Here is a 19,823-nt window from a genome sequence, read left to right as displayed (position 1 = left end):
CAATCCGATTGCAAATCGCTTAAGTCGTTTCCGAGAAAAACGAAAATTACATATTCCATCCGCACAAGTCACTTCCAGAATGACCCCACATAAAATTATTCTATATCTCAGAAACTGTGAGCGCTATGTAGAAAAAACCAGTATGGAATTGTAGATATTATTATTGGCTATCAAACGAATCAATCCGATTGCAAATCGCTTAAGTCGTTTCCGACAAAATCGAAAATTACATATTCCATCCGCACAAGTCACTTCCAGAATGACCCAACCTAAAAATAATCTATATCTCGGAAACGGTAAGAGCTAGGTAGACAAAACCAGTATGGAGTTGTAGATATTATTATTGGCTATCAAACGAATCAATCCGATTGCAAATCGCTTAAGTCGTTTCCGAGAAAAACGAAAATTACATATTCCATCCGCACAAGTCACTTCCAGAATGACCCAACCTAAAAATATTCTATATCTCGGAAACGGTAAGAGATAGGTAGACAAAACCAGTATGGAGTTGTAGATACTATTATTGGCTATCAAACGAATCAATCCGATTGCAAATCGCTTAAGTCGTTTCCGACAAAATCGAAAATTACATATTCCATCCGCACAAGTCACTTCCAGAATGACCCAACCTAAAAATAATCTATATCTCGGAAACGGTAAGAGATAGGTAGACAAAACCAGTATGGAGTTGTAGATATTATTATTGGCTATCAAACGAATCAATCCGATTGCAAATCGCTTAAGTCGTTTCCGAGAAAAACGAAAATTACATATTCCATCCGCACAAGTCACTTCCAGAATGACCCAACCTAAAAATAAACTATATCTTGGAAACGGTAGGTGCTAGGTAGACAAAATCAGTATGGAATTGTAGATATTATTATTGGCTTTCAAACGAATCAATCCGATTGCAAATCGCTTAAGTCGTTTCCGAGAAAAACGAAAATTACATATTCCATCCGCACAAGTCACTTCCAGAATGACCCCACATAAAATTATTCTATATCTCGCAAACTGTGAGCGCTAGGTAGACAAAACCAGTATGGAATTGTAGATATTATTATTGGCTTTCAAATGAATCAATCCGATTGCAAATCGCTTAAGTCGTTTCCGAGAAAATCGAAAATTACATATTCCGGAAACTGTGAGTGCTAGGTAGAAAAAACCAGTATGGAATTGTAGATATTATTATTGGCTTTCAAATGAATCAATCCGATTGCGAATCGCTTAAGTCGTTTCCGAGAATAACGAAAATTACATATTCCATCCTCACAAGTCACTTCCAGAATGACCCCACATAAAATTATTCTATATCTCGGAAACTGTGAGTGCTAGGTAGGCAAAACCAGTATGGAATTGCAGATATTATTATTGGCTTTCAAACGAATCAATCCGATTGCAAATCGCTTAAGTCGTTTCCGAGAAAAACGAAAATTACATATTCCATTCGCACAAGTCACTTCCAGAATGACCCCACATAAAATTATTCTATATCTCGGAAACTGTGAGTGCTAGGTAGGCAAAACCAGTATGGAATTGTAGATATTATTATTGGCTTTCAAACGAATCAATCCGATTGCAAATCGCTTAAGTCGTTTCCGAGAAAAACGAAAATTACATATTCCATTCGCACAAGTCACTTCCAGAATGACCCAACCTAAAAATAATGTATATCTCGGAAACTGTGAGTGCTAGGTAGACAAAACCAGTATGGAATTGTAGATATTATTATTGGCTTTCAACTGAATCAATCCGATTGCAAATCGCTTAAGTCGTTTCCGACAAAATCGAAAATTACATATTCCATCCGCACAAGTCACTTCCAGAATGACCCCACATAAAATTATTCTATATCTCGGAAACTGTGAGTGCTAGGTAGACAAAACCTATATGGAATTGTAGATATTGGAATTGGCTTTCAAATGAATCAATCCGATTGCATATCGCTTAAGTCGTTTCCGAGAAAAACGAAAATTACATATTCCATCCGCACAAGTCACTTCCAGAATAAACCAACCTAAAAATAATCTATATCTCGGAAACTGTGAGTGCTAGGTAGACAAAACCAGTATGGAATTGTAGATATTATTATTGGCTTTCAACTGAATCGATCTGATTGCAAATCGCTTAAGTCGTTTCCGAGAAAATCGAAAATTACATATTCCATCCGCACAAGTCACTTCCAGAATGACCCAACCTAAAAATAATCTATATCTCGGAAACGGTAAGAGATAGGTAGACAAAACCAGTATGGAGTTGTAGATATTATTATTGGCTATCAAACGAATCAATCCGCTTGCAAATCGCTTAAGTCGTTTCCGAGAAAAACGAAAATTACATATTCCATCCGCACAAGTCACTTCCAGAATGACCCAACCTAAAAATAAACTATATCTTGGAAACGGTAGGTGCTAGGTAGACAAAATCAGTATGGAATTGTAGATATTATTATTGGCTTTCAAACGAATCAATCCGATTGCAAATCGCTTAAGTCGTTTCCGAGAAAAACGAAAATTACATATTCCATCCGCACAAGTCACTTCCAGAATGACCCCACATAAAATTATTCTATATCTCGGAAACTGTGAGCGCTAGGTATACAAAACCAGTATGGAATTGTAGATATTATTATTGGCTTTCAAATGAATCAATCCGATTGCAAATCGCTTAAGTCGTTTCCGAGAAAAACGAAAATTACATATTCCGGAAACTGTGAGTGCTAGGTAGAAAAAACCAGTATGGAATTGTAGATATTATTATTGGCTTTCAAATGAATCAATCCGATTGCGAATCGCTTAAGTCGTTTCCGAGAATAACGAAAATTACATATTCCATCCGCACAAGTCACTTCCAGAATGACCCCACATAAAATTATTCTATATCTCGGAAACTGTGAGTGCTAGGTAGGCAAAACCAGTATGGAATTGTATATATTATTATTGGCTTTCAAACGAATCAATCCGATTGCAAATCGCTTAAGTCGTTTCCGAGAAAAACGAAAATTACATATTCCATCCGCACAAGTCACTTCCAGAATGACCCCACATAAAATTATTCTATATCTCGGAAACTGTGAGTGCTAGGTAGAAAAACCCAGTATGGAATTGTAGATATTATTATTGGCTTTCAAACGAATCAATCCGATTGCAAATCGCTTAAGTCGTTTCCGAGAAAAACGAAAATTACATATTCCATTCGCACAAGTCACTTCCAGAATGACCCAACCTAAAAATAATCTATATCTCGGAAACTGTGAGTGCTAGGTAGACAAAACTAGTATAGTATTCTAGATATTATTATTGGCTATCAAACGAATCAATCCGATTGCAAATCGCTTAAGTCGTTTCCGAGAAAAACGAAAATTACATATTCCATTCGCACAAGTCACTTCCAGAATGACCCAACCTAAAAATAATCTATATCTCGGAAACTGTGAGTGCTAGGTAGACAAAACCAGTATGGAATTGTAGATATTATTATTGGCTTTCAACTGAATCAATCCGATTGCAAATCGCTTAAGTCGTTTCCGACAAAATCGAAAATTACATATTCCATCCGCACAAGTCACTTCCAGAATGACCCCACATAAAATTATTCTATATCTCGGAAACTGTGAGTGCTAGGTAGACGAAACCTATATGGAATTGTAGATATTGGAATTGGCTTTCAAATGAATCAATCCGATTGCATATCGCTTAAGTCGTTTCCGAGAAAAACGAAAATTACATATTCCATCCGCACAAGTCACTTCCATAATAAACCAACCTAAAAATAATCTATATCTCGGAAACTGTGAGTGCTAGGTAGACAAAACCAGTATGGAATTGTAGATATTATTATTGGCTTTCAACTGAATCGATCTGATTGCAAATCGCTTAAGTCGTTTCTGACAAAATCGAAAATTACATATTCCATCCGCACAAGTCACTTCCAGAATGACCCAACCTAAAAATAATCTATATCTCGCAAACGGTAAGAGATAGGTAGACAAAACCAGTATGGAGTTGTAGATATTATTATTGGCTATCAAACGAATCAATCTGCTGCAAATCGCTTAAGTCGTTTCCGAGAAAAACGAAAATTACATATTCCATCCGCACAAGTCACTTCCAGAATGACCCAACCTAAAAATAAACTATATCTTGGAAACGGTAGGTGCTAGGTAGACAAAATCAGTATGGAATTGTAGATATTATTATTGGCTTTCAAACGAATCAATCCGATTGCAAATCGCTTAAGTCGTTTCCGAGAAAAACGAAAATTACATATTCCATCCGCACAAGTCACTTCCAGAATGACCCCACATAAAATTATTGTATATCTCGGAAACTGTGAGCGCTAGGTAGACAAAACCAGTATGGAATTGTAGATATTATTATTGGCTTTCAAATGAATCAATCCGATTGCAAATCGCTTAAGTCGTTTCCGAGAAAAACGAAAATTACATATTCCGGAAACTGTGAGTGCTAGGTAGAAAAAACCAGTATGGAATTTTAGATATTATTATTGGCTTTCAACTGAATCAATCCGATTGCGAATCGCTTAAGTCGTTTCCGAGAATAACGAAAATTACATATTCCATCCGCACAAGTCACTTCCAGAATGACCCCACATAAAATTATTCTATATCTCGGAAACTGTGAGTGCTAGGTAGGCAAAACCAGTATGGAATTGTAGATATTATTATTGGCTTTCAAACGAATCAATCCGATTGCAAATCGCTTAAGTCGTTTCCGAGAAAAACGAAAATTACATATTCCATCCGCACAAGTCACTTCCAGAATGACCCCACATAAAATTATTCTATATCTCGGAAACTGTGAGTGCTAGGTAGGCAAAACCAGTATGGAATTGTAGATATTATTATTGGCTTTCAAACGAATCAATCCGATTGCAAATCGCTTAAGTCGTTTCCGAGAAAAACTAAAATTACATATTCCATTCGCACAAGTCACTTCCAGAATGACCCAACCTAAAAATAATCTATATCTCGGAAACTGTGAGTGCTAGGTAGACAAAACCAGTATAGTATTCTAGATATTATTATTGGCTTTCAAACGAATCAATCCGATTGCAAATCGCTTAAGTCATGACCCCACATAAAATTATTCTATATCTCGGAAACTGTGAGTGCTAGGTAGGCAAAACCAGTATGGAATTGTAGATATTATTATTGGCTTTCAAACGAATCAATCCGATTGCAAATCGCTTAAGTCGTTTCCGAGAAAAACGAAAATTACATATTCCATCCGCACAAGTCACTTCCAGAATGACCCCACATAAAGTTATTCTATATCTCGGAAACTGTGAGTGCTAGGTAGACAAAACCTATATGGAATTGTAGATATTATTATTGGCTTTCAAATGAATCAATCCGATTGCATATCGCTTAAGTCGTTTCCGAGAAAAACGAAAATTACATATTCCATCCGCACAAGTCACTTCCAGAATAAACCAACCTAAAAATAATCTATATCTCGGAAACTGTGAGTGCTAGGTAGACAAAACCAGTATGGAATTGTGGATATTATTATTGGCTTTCAACTGAATCGATCCGATTGCAAATCGCTTAAGTCGTTTCCGACAAAATCGAAAATTACATATTCCATCCGCACAAGTCACTTCCAGAATGACCCAACCTAAAAATTATCTATATCTCGGAAACGGTAAGAGATAGGTAGACAAAACCAGTATGGAGTTGTAGATATTATTATTGGCTATCAAACGAATCAATCCGATTGCAAATCGCTTAAGTCGTTTCCGAGAAAAACGAAAATTACATATTCCATCCGCACAAGTCACTTCCAGAATGACCCCACATAAAATTATTCTATATCTCGGAAACTGTGAGCGCTAGGTAGGCAAAACCAGTATGGAATTGTAGATATTATTATTGGCTTTCAAATGAATCAATCCGATTGCAAATCGCTTAAGTCGTTTCCGAGAAAAACGAAAATTACATATTCCGGAAACTGTGAGTGCTAGGTAGAAAAAACCAGTATGGAATTGTAGATATTATTATTGGCTTTCAAATGAATCAATCCGATTGCGAATCGCTTAAGTCGTTTCCGAGAATAACGAAAATTACATATTCCATCCGCACAAGTCACTTCCAGAATGACCCCACATAAAATTATTCTATATCTCGGAAACTGTGAGTGCTAGGTAGGCAAAACCAGTATGGAATTGTAGATATTATTATTGGCTTTCAAACGAATCAATCCGATTGCAAATCGCTTAAGTCGTTTCCGAGAAAAACGAAAATTACATATTCCATTCGCACAAGTCACTTCCAGAATGACCCAACCTAAAAATAATCTATATCTCGGAAACTGTGAGTGCTAGGTAGACAAAACCAGTATGGAATTGTAGAAATTATTATTGGCTTTTAAATGAATCAATCCGATTGCGAATCGCTTAAGTCGTTTCCGAGAATAACGAAAATTACATATTCCATCCGCACAAGTCACTTCCAGAATGACCCCACATAAAATTATTCTATATCTCGGAAACTGTGAGTGCTAGGTAGACAAAATCAGTATGGAATTGCAGATATTATTATTGGCTTTCAAACGAATCATTCTGATTGCAAATCGCTTAAGTTGTTTCCGAGAAAAACGAAAATTACATATTCCATCCGCACAAGTCACTTCCAGAATGACCCCAGATAAAATTATTCTATATCTCGGAAACTGTGAGTGCTAGGTAGACAAAACCAGTATGGAATTGTAGAAATTATTATTGGCTTTCAAACGAATCAATCCGATTGCAAATCGCTTAAGTCGTTTCTGAGAAAAACGAAAATTACATATTCCATCCGCACAAGTCACTTCCAGAATGACCCCACATAAAATTATTCTATATCTCGAAAACTGTGAGTGCTAGGTAGACAAAACCTATATGGAAATGTAGATATTATTATTGGCTTTCAAATGAATCAATCCGATTGCATATCGCTTAAGTCGTTTCCGAGAAAAACGAAAATTACATATTCCATCCGCACAAGTCACTTCCAGAATAAACCAACCTAAAATTAATCTATATCTCGGAAACTGTGAGTGCTAGGTAGACAAAACCAGTATGGAATTGTAGATATTATTATTGGCTTTCAACTGAATCAATCCGATTGCAAATCGCTTAAATCGTTTCCGAGAAAAACGAAAATTACATATTCCGGAAACTGTGAGTGCTAGGTAGAAAAAACCAGCATGGAATTGTAGATATTATTATTGGCTTTCAAACGAATCAATCCGATTGCAAATCGCTTAAGTCGTTTCCGAGAAAAACGAAAATTACATATTCCATCCGCACAAGTCACTTCCAGAATGACCCCACATAAAATTATTCTATATCTCGGAAACTGTGAGTGCTAGGTAGACAAAACCTATATGGAATTGTAGATATTATTATTGGCTTTCAAATGAATCAATCCGATTGCATATCGCTTAAGTCGTTTCCGAGAAAAACGAAAATTACATATTCCATCCGCACAAGTCACTTCCAGAATGACCCAACCTAAAAATAATCTATATACCGGAAACGGTAATTGCTAGGTAGACAAAACCAGTATGGAATTGTAGATATTATTATTGGCTTTCAAATGAATCAATCCGATTGCAAATCGCTTAAGTCGTTTCCGAGAAAATCGAAAATTACTTATTCCATCCGCACAAGTCACTTCCAGAATGACCCAACCTAAAAATAATCTATATCTCGGAAACGGTAAGAGCTAGGTAGACAAAACCAGTATGGAGTTGTAGATATTATTATTGGCTATCAAACGAATCAATCCGATTGCAAATCGCTTAAGTCGTTTCCGAGAAAAACGAAAATTACATATTCCATCCGCACAAGTCACTTCCAGAATGACCCAACCTAAAAATAAACTATATCTTGGAAACGGTAGGTGCTAGGTAGACAAAATCAGTATGGAATTGTAGATATTATTATTGGCTTTCAATCGAATCAATCCGATTGCAAATCGCTTAAGTCGTTTCCGAGAAAAACGAAAATTACATATTCCATCCGCACAAGTCACTTCCAGAATGACCCCACATAAAATTATTCTATATCTCGGAAACTGTGAGAGCTAGGTAGACAAAACCAGTATGGAATTGTAGATATTATTATTGGCTTTCAAATGAATCAATCCGATTGCAAATCGCTTAAGTCGTTTCCGAGAAAAACGAAAATTACATATTCCATCCGCACAAGTCACTTCCAGAATGAACCAACAAAAAATTATACTATATATCGGAAACTGTCAGTGCTAGGTAGACAAAACCAGTATGGAATTGTAGATATTATTATTGGCTTTCAACTGAATCAATCCGATTGCAAATCGCTTAAATCGTTTCCGACAAAATCGAAAATTACATATTCCATCCGCACAAGTCACTTCCAGAACGACCCAACCTAAAAATAATCTATTTCTCGGAAACGGTAAGAGCTAGGTACACAAAATCAGTATGGAGTTGTAGATATTATTATTGGCTATCAAACGAATCAATCCGATTGCAAATCGCTTAAGTCGTTTCCGAGAAAAACGAAAATTACATATTCCATCCGCACAAGTCACTTCCAGAATGACCCAATTTAAAAATAATCTATATCTCGGAAACCGTAAGAGCTAGGTACACAAAACCAGTATGGAGTTGTAGATATTATTATTGGTTATCAAATGAATCAATCCGATTGCAAATCGCTTAAGTCGTTTCAGAGAAAAACGAAAATTACATATTCCATCCGCACAAGTCACTTCCAGAATGAACCAACCTAAAAATAATCTATATCTCGGAAACTGTGAGTGCTAGGTAGACAAAACCAGTATGGAATTGTAGATATTATTATTGGCTTTCAACTGAATCGATCTGATTGCAAATCGCTTAAGTCGTTTCCGACAAAATCGAAAATTACATATTCCATCCGCACAAGTCACTTCCAGAATGACCCAACCTAAAAATAATCTATATCTCGGAAACGGTAAGAGCTAGGTGCACAAAACCAGTATGGAGTTGTAGATATTATTATTGGTTTTCAAACGAATCAATCCGATTGCAAATCGCTTAAGTCGTTTCCGAGAAAAACGAAAATTACATATTCCATCCGCACAAGTCACTTCCAGAATGACCCCATATAAAATTATTCTATATCTCGGAAACGGTAAGAGTAAGAGACAAAACCAGTATGGAATTGTAGATATTATTATTGGCTTTCAAACGAATCAATCCGATTGCAAATCGCTTAAGTCGTTTCCGAGAAAAACGAAAATTACATATTCCAACCGCACAAGTCTCTTCCAGAACGACCCAACCTAAAAATAAACTATATCTTGGAAACGGTAGGTGCTAGGTAGACGAAACCAGTATGGAATTGTAGATATCCGATTGCAATATCGCTTAAGTCGTTTCCGAGAAAAACGAAAATTACATATTCCATCCGCACAAGTCACTTCCAGAATAAACCAACCTAAAATTAATCTATATCTCGGAAACTGTGAGTGCTAGGTAGACAAAACCAGTATGGAATTGTAGATATTATTATTGGCTTTCAAATGAATCAATCCGATTGCAAATCGCTTAAATCGTTTCCGAGAAAAACGAAAATTACATATTCCGGAAACTGTGAGTGCTAGGTAGAAAAAACCAGCATGAATTGTAGATATTATTATTGGCTTTCAAACGAATCAATCCGATTGCAAATCGCTTAAGTCGTTTCCGAGAAAAACGAAAATTACATATTCCATCCGCACAAGTCACTTCCAGAATGACCCCACATAAAATTATTCTATATCTCGGAAACTGTGAGTGCTAGGTAGACAAAACCTATATGGAATTGTAGATATTATTATTGGCTTTCAAATGAATCAATCCGATTGCATATCGCTTAAGTCGTTTCCGAGAAAAACGAAAATTACATATTCCATCCGCACAAGTCACTTCCAGAATGACCCAACCTAAAAATAATCTATATACCGGAAACGGTAATTGCTAGGTAGACAAAACCAGTATGGAATTGTAGATATTATTATTGGCTTTCAAACGAATCAATCCGATTGCAAATCGCTTAAGTCGTTTCCGAGAAAAACGAAAATTACATATTCCGGAAACTGTGAGTGCTAGGTAGAAAAAACCAGTATGGAATTGTAGATATTATTATTGGCTTTCAAATGAATCAATCCGATTGCGAATCGCTTAAGTCGTTTCCGACAAAATCGAAAATTACATATTCCATCCGCACAAGTCACTTCCAGAATGACCCAACCTAAAAATTATCTATATCTCGGAAACGGTAAGAGATAGGTAGACAAAACCAGTATGGAATTGTAGATATTATTATTGGCTTTCAAACGAATCAATCCGATTGCAAATCGCTTAAGTCGTTTCCGAGAAAAACGAAAATTACATATTCCATCCGCACAAGTCACTTCCAGAATGACCCCACATAAAATTATTCTATATCTCGGAAACTGTGAGTGCTAGGTAGACAAAACCTATATGGAATTGTAGATATTATTATTGGCTTTCAAATGAATCAATCCGATTGCATATCGCTTAAGTCGTTTCCGAGAAAAACGAAAATTACATATTCCATCCGCACAAGTCACTTCCAGAATGACCCAACCTAAAAATAATCTATATACCGGAAACGGTAATTGCTAGGTAGACAAAACCAGTATGGAATTGTAGATATTATTATTGGCTTTCAAACGAATCAATCCGATTGCAAATCGCTTAAGTCGTTTCCGAGAAAAACGAAAATTACATATTCCGGAAACTGTGAGTGCTAGGTAGAAAAAACCAGTATGGAATTGTAGATATTATTATTGGCTTTCAAATGAATCAATCCGATTGCGAATCGCTTAAGTCGTTTCCGAGAATAACGAAAATTACATATTCCATCCGCACAAGTCACTTCCAGAATGACCCCACATAAAATTATTCTATATCTCGGAAACTGTGAGTGCTAGGTAGGCAAAACCAGTATGGAATTGTAGATATTATTATTGGCTTTCAAACGAATCAATCCGATTGCAAATCGCTTAAGTCGTTTCCGAGAAAAACGAAAATTACATATTCCATCCGCACAAGTCACTTCCAGAATGACCCCACATAAAATTATTCTATATCTCGGAAACTGTGAGTGCTAGGTAGGCAAAACCAGTATGGAATTGTAGATATTATTATTGGCTTTCAAACGAATCAATCCGATTGCAAATCGCTTAAGTCGTTTCCGAGAAAAACGAAAATTACATATTCCATTCGCACAAGTCACTTCCAGAATGACCCAACCTAAAAATAATCTATATCTCGGAAACTGTGAGTGCTAGGTAGACAAAACCAGTATAGTATTCTAGATATTATTATTGGCTTTCAAACGAATCAATCCGATTGCAAATCGCTTAAGTCATGACCCCACATAAAATTATTCTATATCTCGGAAACTGTGAGTGCTAGGTAGGCAAAACCAGTATGGAATTGTAGATATTATTATTGGCTTTCAAACGAATCAATCCGATTGCAAATCGCTTAAGTCGTTTCCGAGAAAAACGAAAATTACATATTCCATCCGCACAAGTCACTTCCAGAATGACCCCACATAAAGTTATTCTATATCTCGGAAACTGTGAGTGCTAGGTAGACAAAACCTATATGGAATTGTAGATATTATTATTGGCTTTCAAATGAATCAATCCGATTGCATATCGCTTAAGTCGTTTCCGAGAAAAACGAAAATTACATATTCCATCCGCACAAGTCACTTCCAGAATAAACCAACCTAAAAATAATCTATATCTCGGAAACTGTGAGTGCTAGGTAGACAAAACCAGTATGGAATTGTGGATATTATTATTGGCTTTCAACTGAATCGATCCGATTGCAAATCGCTTAAGTCGTTTCCGACAAAATCGAAAATTACATATTCCATCCGCACAAGTCACTTCCAGAATGACCCAACCTAAAAATTATCTATATCTCGGAAACGGTAAGAGATAGGTAGACAAAACCAGTATGGAGTTGTAGATATTATTATTGGCTATCAAACGAATCAATCCGATTGCAAATCGCTTAAGTCGTTTCCGAGAAAAACGAAAATTACATATTCCATCCGCACAAGTCACTTCCAGAATGACCCCACATAAAATTATTCTATATCTCGGAAACTGTGAGCGCTAGGTAGGCAAAACCAGTATGGAATTGTAGATATTATTATTGGCTTTCAAATGAATCAATCCGATTGCAAATCGCTTAAGTCGTTTCCGAGAAAAACGAAAATTACATATTCCGGAAACTGTGAGTGCTAGGTAGAAAAAACCAGTATGGAATTGTAGATATTATTATTGGCTTTCAAATGAATCAATCCGATTGCGAATCGCTTAAGTCGTTTCCGAGAATAACGAAAATTACATATTCCATCCGCACAAGTCACTCCCAGAATGACCCCACATAAAATTATTCTATATCTCGGAAACTGTGAGTGCTAGGTAGGCAAAACCAGTATGGAATTGTAGATATTATTATTGGCTTTCAAACGAATCAATCCGATTGCAAATCGCTTAAGTCGTTTTCGAGAAAAACGAAAATTACATATTCCATTCGCACAAGTCACTTCCAGAATGACCCAACCTAAAAATAATCTATATCTCGGAAACTGTGAGTGCTAGGTAGACAAAACCAGTATGGAATTGTAGAAATTATTATTGGCTTTTAAATGAATCAATCCGATTGCGAATCGCTTAAGTCGTTTCCGAGAATAACGAAAATTACATATTCCATCCGCACAAGTCACTTCCAGAATGACCCCACATAAAATTATTCTATATCTCGGAAACTGTGAGTGCTAGGTAGACAAAATCAGTATGGAATTGCAGATATTATAATTGGCTTTCAAACGAATCATTCTGATTGCAAATCGCTTAAGTTGTTTCCGAGAAAAACGAAAATTACATATTCCATCCGCACAAGTCACTTCCAGAATGACCCCAGATAAAATTATTCTATATCTCGGAAACTGTGAGTGCTAGGTAGACAAAACCAGTATGGAATTGTAGAAATTATTATTGGCTTTCAAATGAATCAATCCGATTGCATATCGCTTAAGTCGTTTCCGAGAAAAACGAAAATTACATATTCCATCCGCACAAGTCACTTCCAGAATAAACCAACCTAAAATTAATCTATATCTCGGAAACTGTGAGTGCTAGGTAGACAAAACCAGTATGGAATTGTAGATATTATTATTGGCTTTCAACTGAATCAATCCGATTGCAAATCGCTTAAATCGTTTCCGAGAAAAACGAAAATTACATATTCCGGAAACTGTGAGTGCTAGGTAGAAAAAACCAGCATGGAATTGTAGATATTATTATTGGCTTTCAAACGAATCAATCCGATTGCAAATCGCTTAAGTCGTTTCCGAGAAAAACGAAAATTACATATTCCATCCGCACAAGTCACTTCCAGAATGACCCCACATAAAATTATTCTATATCTCGGAAACTGTGAGTGCTAGGTAGACAAAACCTATATGGAATTGTAGATATTATTATTGGCTTTCAAATGAATCAATCCGATTGCATATCGCTTAAGTCGTTTCCGAGAAAAACGAAAATTACATATTCCATCCGCACAAGTCACTTCCAGAATGACCCAACCTAAAAATAATCTATATACCGGAAACGGTAATTGCTAGGTAGACAAAACCAGTATGGAATTGTAGATATTATTATTGGCTTTCAAATGAATCAATCCGATTGCAAATCGCTTAAGTCGTTTCCGAGAAAATCGAAAATTACTTATTCCATCCGCACAAGTCACTTCCAGAATGACCCAACCTAAAAATAATCTATATCTCGGAAACGGTAAGAGCTAGGTAGACAAAACCAGTATGGAGTTGTAGATATTATTATTGGCTATCAAACGAATCAATCCGATTGCAAATCGCTTAAGTCGTTTCCGAGAAAAACGAAAATTACATATTCCATCCGCACAAGTCACTTCCAGAATGACCCAACCTAAAAATAAACTATATCTTGGAAACGGTAGGTGCTAGGTAGACAAAATCAGTATGGAATTGTAGATATTATTATTGGCTTTCAATCGAATCAATCCGATTGCAAATCGCTTAAGTCGTTTCCGAGAAAAACGAAAATTACATATTCCATCCGCACAAGTCACTTCCAGAATGACCCCACATAAAATTATTCTATATCTCGGAAACTGTGAGAGCTAGGTAGACAAAACCAGTATGGAATTGTAGATATTATTATTGGCTTTCAAATGAATCAATCCGATTGCAAATCGCTTAAGTCGTTTCCGACAAAATCGAAAATTACATATTCCATCCGCACAAGTCACTTCCAGAATGAACCAACAAAAAATTATACTATATCTCGGAAACTGTCAGTGCTAGGTAGACAAAACCAGTATGGAATTGTAGATATTATTATTGGCTTTCAACTGAATCAATCCGATTGCAAATCGCTTAAATCGTTTCCGACAAAATCGAAAATTACATATTCCATCCGCACAAGTCACTTCCAGAACGACCCAACCTAAAAATAATCTATTTCTCGGAAACGGTAAGAGCTAGGTACACAAAATCAGTATGGAGTTGTAGATATTATTATTGGCTATCAAACGAATCAATCCGATTGCAAATCGCTTAAGTCGTTTCCGAGAAAAACGAAAATTACATATTCCATCCGCACAAGTCACTTCCAGAATGACCCAATTTAAAAATAATCTATATCTCGGAAACCGTAAGAGCTAGGTACACAAAACCAGTATGGAGTTGTAGATATTATTATTGGTTATCAAATGAATCAATCCGATTGCAAATCGCTTAAGTCGTTTCCGAGAAAAACGAAAATTACATATTCCATCCGCACAAGTCACTTCCAGAATGAACCAACCTAAAAATAATCTATATCTCGGAAACTGTGAGTGCTAGGTAGACAAAACCAGTATGGAATTGTAGATATTATTATTGGCTTTCAACTGAATCGATCTGATTGCAAATCGCTTAAGTCGTTTCCGACAAAATCGAAAATTACATATTCCATCCGCACAAGTCACTTCCAGAATGACCCAACCTAAAAATAATCTATATCTCGGAAACGGTAAGAGCTAGGTGCACAAAACCAGTATGGAGTTGTAGATATTATTATTGGTTTTCAAACGAATCAATCCGATTGCAAATCGCTTAAGTCGTTTCCGAGAAAAACGAAAATTACATATTCCATCCGCACAAGTCACTTCCAGAATGACCCAACCTAAAAATAAACTATATCTTGGAAACGGTAGGTGCTAGGTAGACAAAATCAGTATGGAATTGTAGATATTATTATTGGCTTTCAATCGAATCAATCCGATTGCATATCGCTTAAGTCGTTTCCGAGAAAAACGAAAATTACATATTCCATCCGCACAAGTCACTTCCAGAATGACCCCACATAAAATTATTCTATATCTCGGAAACTGTGAGCGCTAGGTAGACAAAACCAGTATGGAATTGTAGATATTATTATTGATTTTCAAATGAATCAATCCGATTGCAAATCGCTTAAGTCGTTTCCGAGAAAAACGAAAATTACATATTCCATCCGCACAAGTCACTTCCAGAATGAACCAACAAAAAATTATACTATATCTCGGAAACTGTCAGTGCTAGGTAGACAAAACCAGTATGGAATTGTAGATATTATTATTGGCTTTCAACTGAATCAATCCGATTGCAAATCGCTTAAATCGTTTCCGACAAAATCGAAAATTACATATTCCATCCGCACAAGTCACTTCCAGAACGACCCAACCTAAAAATAATCTATTTCTCGGAAACGGTAAGAGTAAGAGACAAAACCAGTATGGAATTGTAGATATTATTATTGGCTTTCAAACGAATCAATCCGATTGCAAATCGCTTAAGTCGTTTCCGAGAAAAACGAAAATTACATATTCCAACCGCACAAGTCTCTTCCAGAACGACCCAACCTAAAAATAAACTATATCTTGGAAACGGTAGGTGCTAGGTAGACGAAACCAGTATGGAATTGTAGATATTATTATTGGCTTTCAAAGGAATCAATCCGATTGCAAATCGCTTAAGTCGTTTCCGAGAAAAACGAAAATTACATATTCCATTCGCTCAAGTCACTTCCAGAATGACCCAACCTAAAAATAATCTATATCTCGGAAACGGTAAGAGCTAGGTACACAAAATCAGTATGGAGTTGTAGATATTATTATTGGCTATCAAACGAATCAATCCGATTGCAAATCGCTTAAGTCGTTTCCGAGAAAATTGAAAATTACATATTCCATCCGCACAAGTCACTTCCAGAATGACCCAATTTAAAAATAATCTATATCTCGGAAACCGTAAGAGCTAGGTACACAAAACCAGTATGGAGTTGTAGATATTATTATTGGTTATCAAATGAATCAATCCGATTGCAAATCGCTTAAGTCGTTTCAGAGAAAAACAAAAATTACATATTCCATCCGCACAAGTCACTTCCAGAATGAACCAACCTAAAAATAATCTATATCTCGGAAACTGTGAGTGCTAGGTAGACAAAACCAGTATGGAAGTGTAGATATTATTATTGGCTTTCAACTGAATCGATCTGATTGCAAATCGCTTAAGTCGTTTCCGACAAAATCGAAAATTACATATTCCATCCGCACAAGTCACTTCCAGAATGACCCAACCTAAAAATAATCTATATCTCGGAAACGGTAAGAGCTAGGTACACAAAACCAGTATGGAGTTGTAGATATTATTATTGGCTTTCAAACGAATCAATCCGATTGCAAATCGCTTAAGTCGTTTCCGAGAAAAACGAAAATTACATATTCCATCCGCACAAGTCACTTCCAGAATGACCCCACATAAAATTATTCTATATCTCGGAAACTGTGAGTGCTAGGTAGACAAAACCTATATGGAATTGTAGATATTATTATTGGCTTTCAAATGAATCAATCCGATTGCATATCGCTTAAGTCGTTTCCGAGAAAAACGAAAATTACATATTCCATCCGCACAAGTCACTTCCAGAATGACCCAACCTAAAAATAAACTATATCTTGGAAACGGTAGGTGCTAGGTAGACAAAATCAGTATGGAATTGTAGATATTATTATTGGCTTTCAACTGAATCGATCCGATTGCAAATCGCTTAAGTCGTTTCCGAGAAAAACGAAAATTACATATTCCATCCGCACAAGTCACTTCCAGAATGACCCCACATAAAATTATTCTATATTTCGGAAACTGTGAGCGCTAGGTAGACAAAACCAGTATGGAATTGTAGATATTATTATTGGCTTTCAAATGAATCAATCCGATTGCAAATCGCTTAAGTCGTTTCCGAGAAAAACGAAAATTACATATTCCATCCGCACAAGTCACTTCCAGAATGAACCAACAAAAAATTATACTATATCTCGGAAACTGTCAGTGCTAGGTAGACAAAACCAGTATGGAATTGTAGATATTATTATTGGCTTTCAACTGAATCAATCCGATTGCAAATCGCTTAAATCGTTTCCGACAAAATCGAAAATTACATATTCCATCCGCACAAGTCACTTCCAGAACGACCCAACCTAAAAATAATCTATTTCTCGGAAACGGTAAGAGTAAGAGACAAAACCAGTATGGAATTGTAGATATTATTATTGGCTTTCAAACGAATCAATCCGATTGCAAATCGCTTAAGTCGTTTCCGAGAAAAACGAAAATTACATATTCCAACCGCACAAGTCTCTTCCAGAACGACCCAACCTAAAAATAAACTATATCTGGGAAACGGTAGGTGCTAGGTAGACGAAACCAGTATGGAATTGTAGATATTATTATTGGCTTTCAAACGAATCAATCCGATTGCAAATCGCTTAAGTCGTTTCCGAGAAAAACGAAAATTACATATTCCATTCGCACAAGTCACTTCCAGAATGACCCAACCTAAAAATAATCTATATCTCGGAAACGGTAAGAGCTAGGTACACAAAATCAGTATGGAGTTGTAGATATTATTATTGGCTATCAAACGAATCAATCCGATTGCAAATCGCTTAAGTCGTTTCCGAGAAAAACGAAAATTACATATTCCATCCGCACAAGTCACTTCCAGAATGACCCAATTTAAAAATAATCTATATCTCGGAAACCGTAAGAGCTAGGCACACAAAACCAGTATGGAGTTGTAGATATTATTATTGGTTATCAAATGAATCAATCCGATTGCAAATCGCTTAAGTCGTTTCCGACAAAATCGAAAATTACATATTCCATCCGCACAAGTCACTTCCAGAATGAACCAACCTAAAAATAATCTATATCTCGGAAACTGTGAGTGCTAGGTAGACAAAACCAGTATGGAAGTGTAGATATTATTATTGACTTTCAACTGAATCGATCTGATTGCAAATCGCTTAAGTCGTTTCCGACAAAATCGAAAATTACATATTCCATCCGCACAAGTCACTTCCAGAATGACCCAACCTAAAAATAATCTATATCTCGGAAACGGTAAGAGCTAGGTACACAAAACCAGTATGGAGTTGTAGATATTATTATTGGCTTTCAAACGAATCAATCCGATTGCAAATCGCTTAAGTCGTTTCCGAGAAAAACGAAAATTACATATTCCATCCGCACAAGTCACTTCCAGAATGACCCCACATAAAATTATTCTATATCTCGGAAACTGTGAGTGCTAGGTAGACAAAACCTATATGGAATTGTAGATATTATTATTGGCTTTCAAATGAATCAATCCGATTGCATATCGCTTAAGTCGTTTCCGAGAAAAACGAAAATTACATATTCCATCCGCACAAGTCACTTCCAGAATGACCCAACCTAAAAATAAACTATATCTTGGAAACGGTAGGTGCTAGGTAGACAAAATCAGTATGGAATTGTAGATATTATTATTGGCTTTCAACTGAATCGATCCGATTGCAAATCGCTTAAGTCGTTTCCGAGAAAAACGAAAATTACATATTCCATCCGCACAAGTCACTTCCAGAATGACCCCACATAAAATTATTCTATATTTCGGAAACTGTGAGCGCTAGGTAGACAAAACCAGTATGGAATTGTAGATATTATTATTGGCTTTCAAATGAATCAATCCGATTGCAAATCGCTTAAGTCGTTTCCGAGAAAAACGAAAATTACATATTCCATCCGCACAAGTCACTTCCAGAATGAACCAACAAAAAATTATACTATATCTCGGAAACTGTCGGTGCTAGGTAGACAAATCCAGTATGGAATTGTAGATATTATTATTGGCTTTCAACTGAATCAATCCGATTGCAAATCGCTTAAGTCGTTTCCGACAAAATCGAAAATTACATATTCCATCCGCACAAGTCACTTCCAGAACGACCCAACCTAAAAATAATCTATTTCTCGGAAACGGTAAGAGTAAGAGACAAAACCAGTATGGAATTGTAGATATTATTATTGGCTTTCAAACGAATCAATACGATTGCAAATCGCTCAAGTCGTTTCCGAGAAAAACGAAAATTACATATTACAACCGCACAAGTCACTTCCAGAACGACCCAACCTAAAAATAAACTATATCTTGGAAACGGTAGGTGCTAGGTAGACGAAACCAGTATGGAATTGTAGATATTATTATTGGCTTTCAAACGAATCAATACGATTGCAAATCGCTTAAGTCGTTTCCGAGAAAAACGAAAATTACATATTCCATTCGCACAAGTCACTTCCAGAATGACCCAACCTAAAAATAATCTATATCTCGGAAACTGTGAGTGCTAGGTAGACAAAACCAGTAT

This window comes from Stomoxys calcitrans, chromosome 4 (assembly GCF_963082655.1).
Source record: "Stomoxys calcitrans chromosome 4, idStoCalc2.1, whole genome shotgun sequence".
Taxonomy (NCBI): domain Eukaryota; kingdom Metazoa; phylum Arthropoda; class Insecta; order Diptera; family Muscidae; genus Stomoxys; species Stomoxys calcitrans.
The sequence above is the reverse complement of the archived record's forward strand: the minus strand, read 5'-3'. Positions refer to the sequence as shown.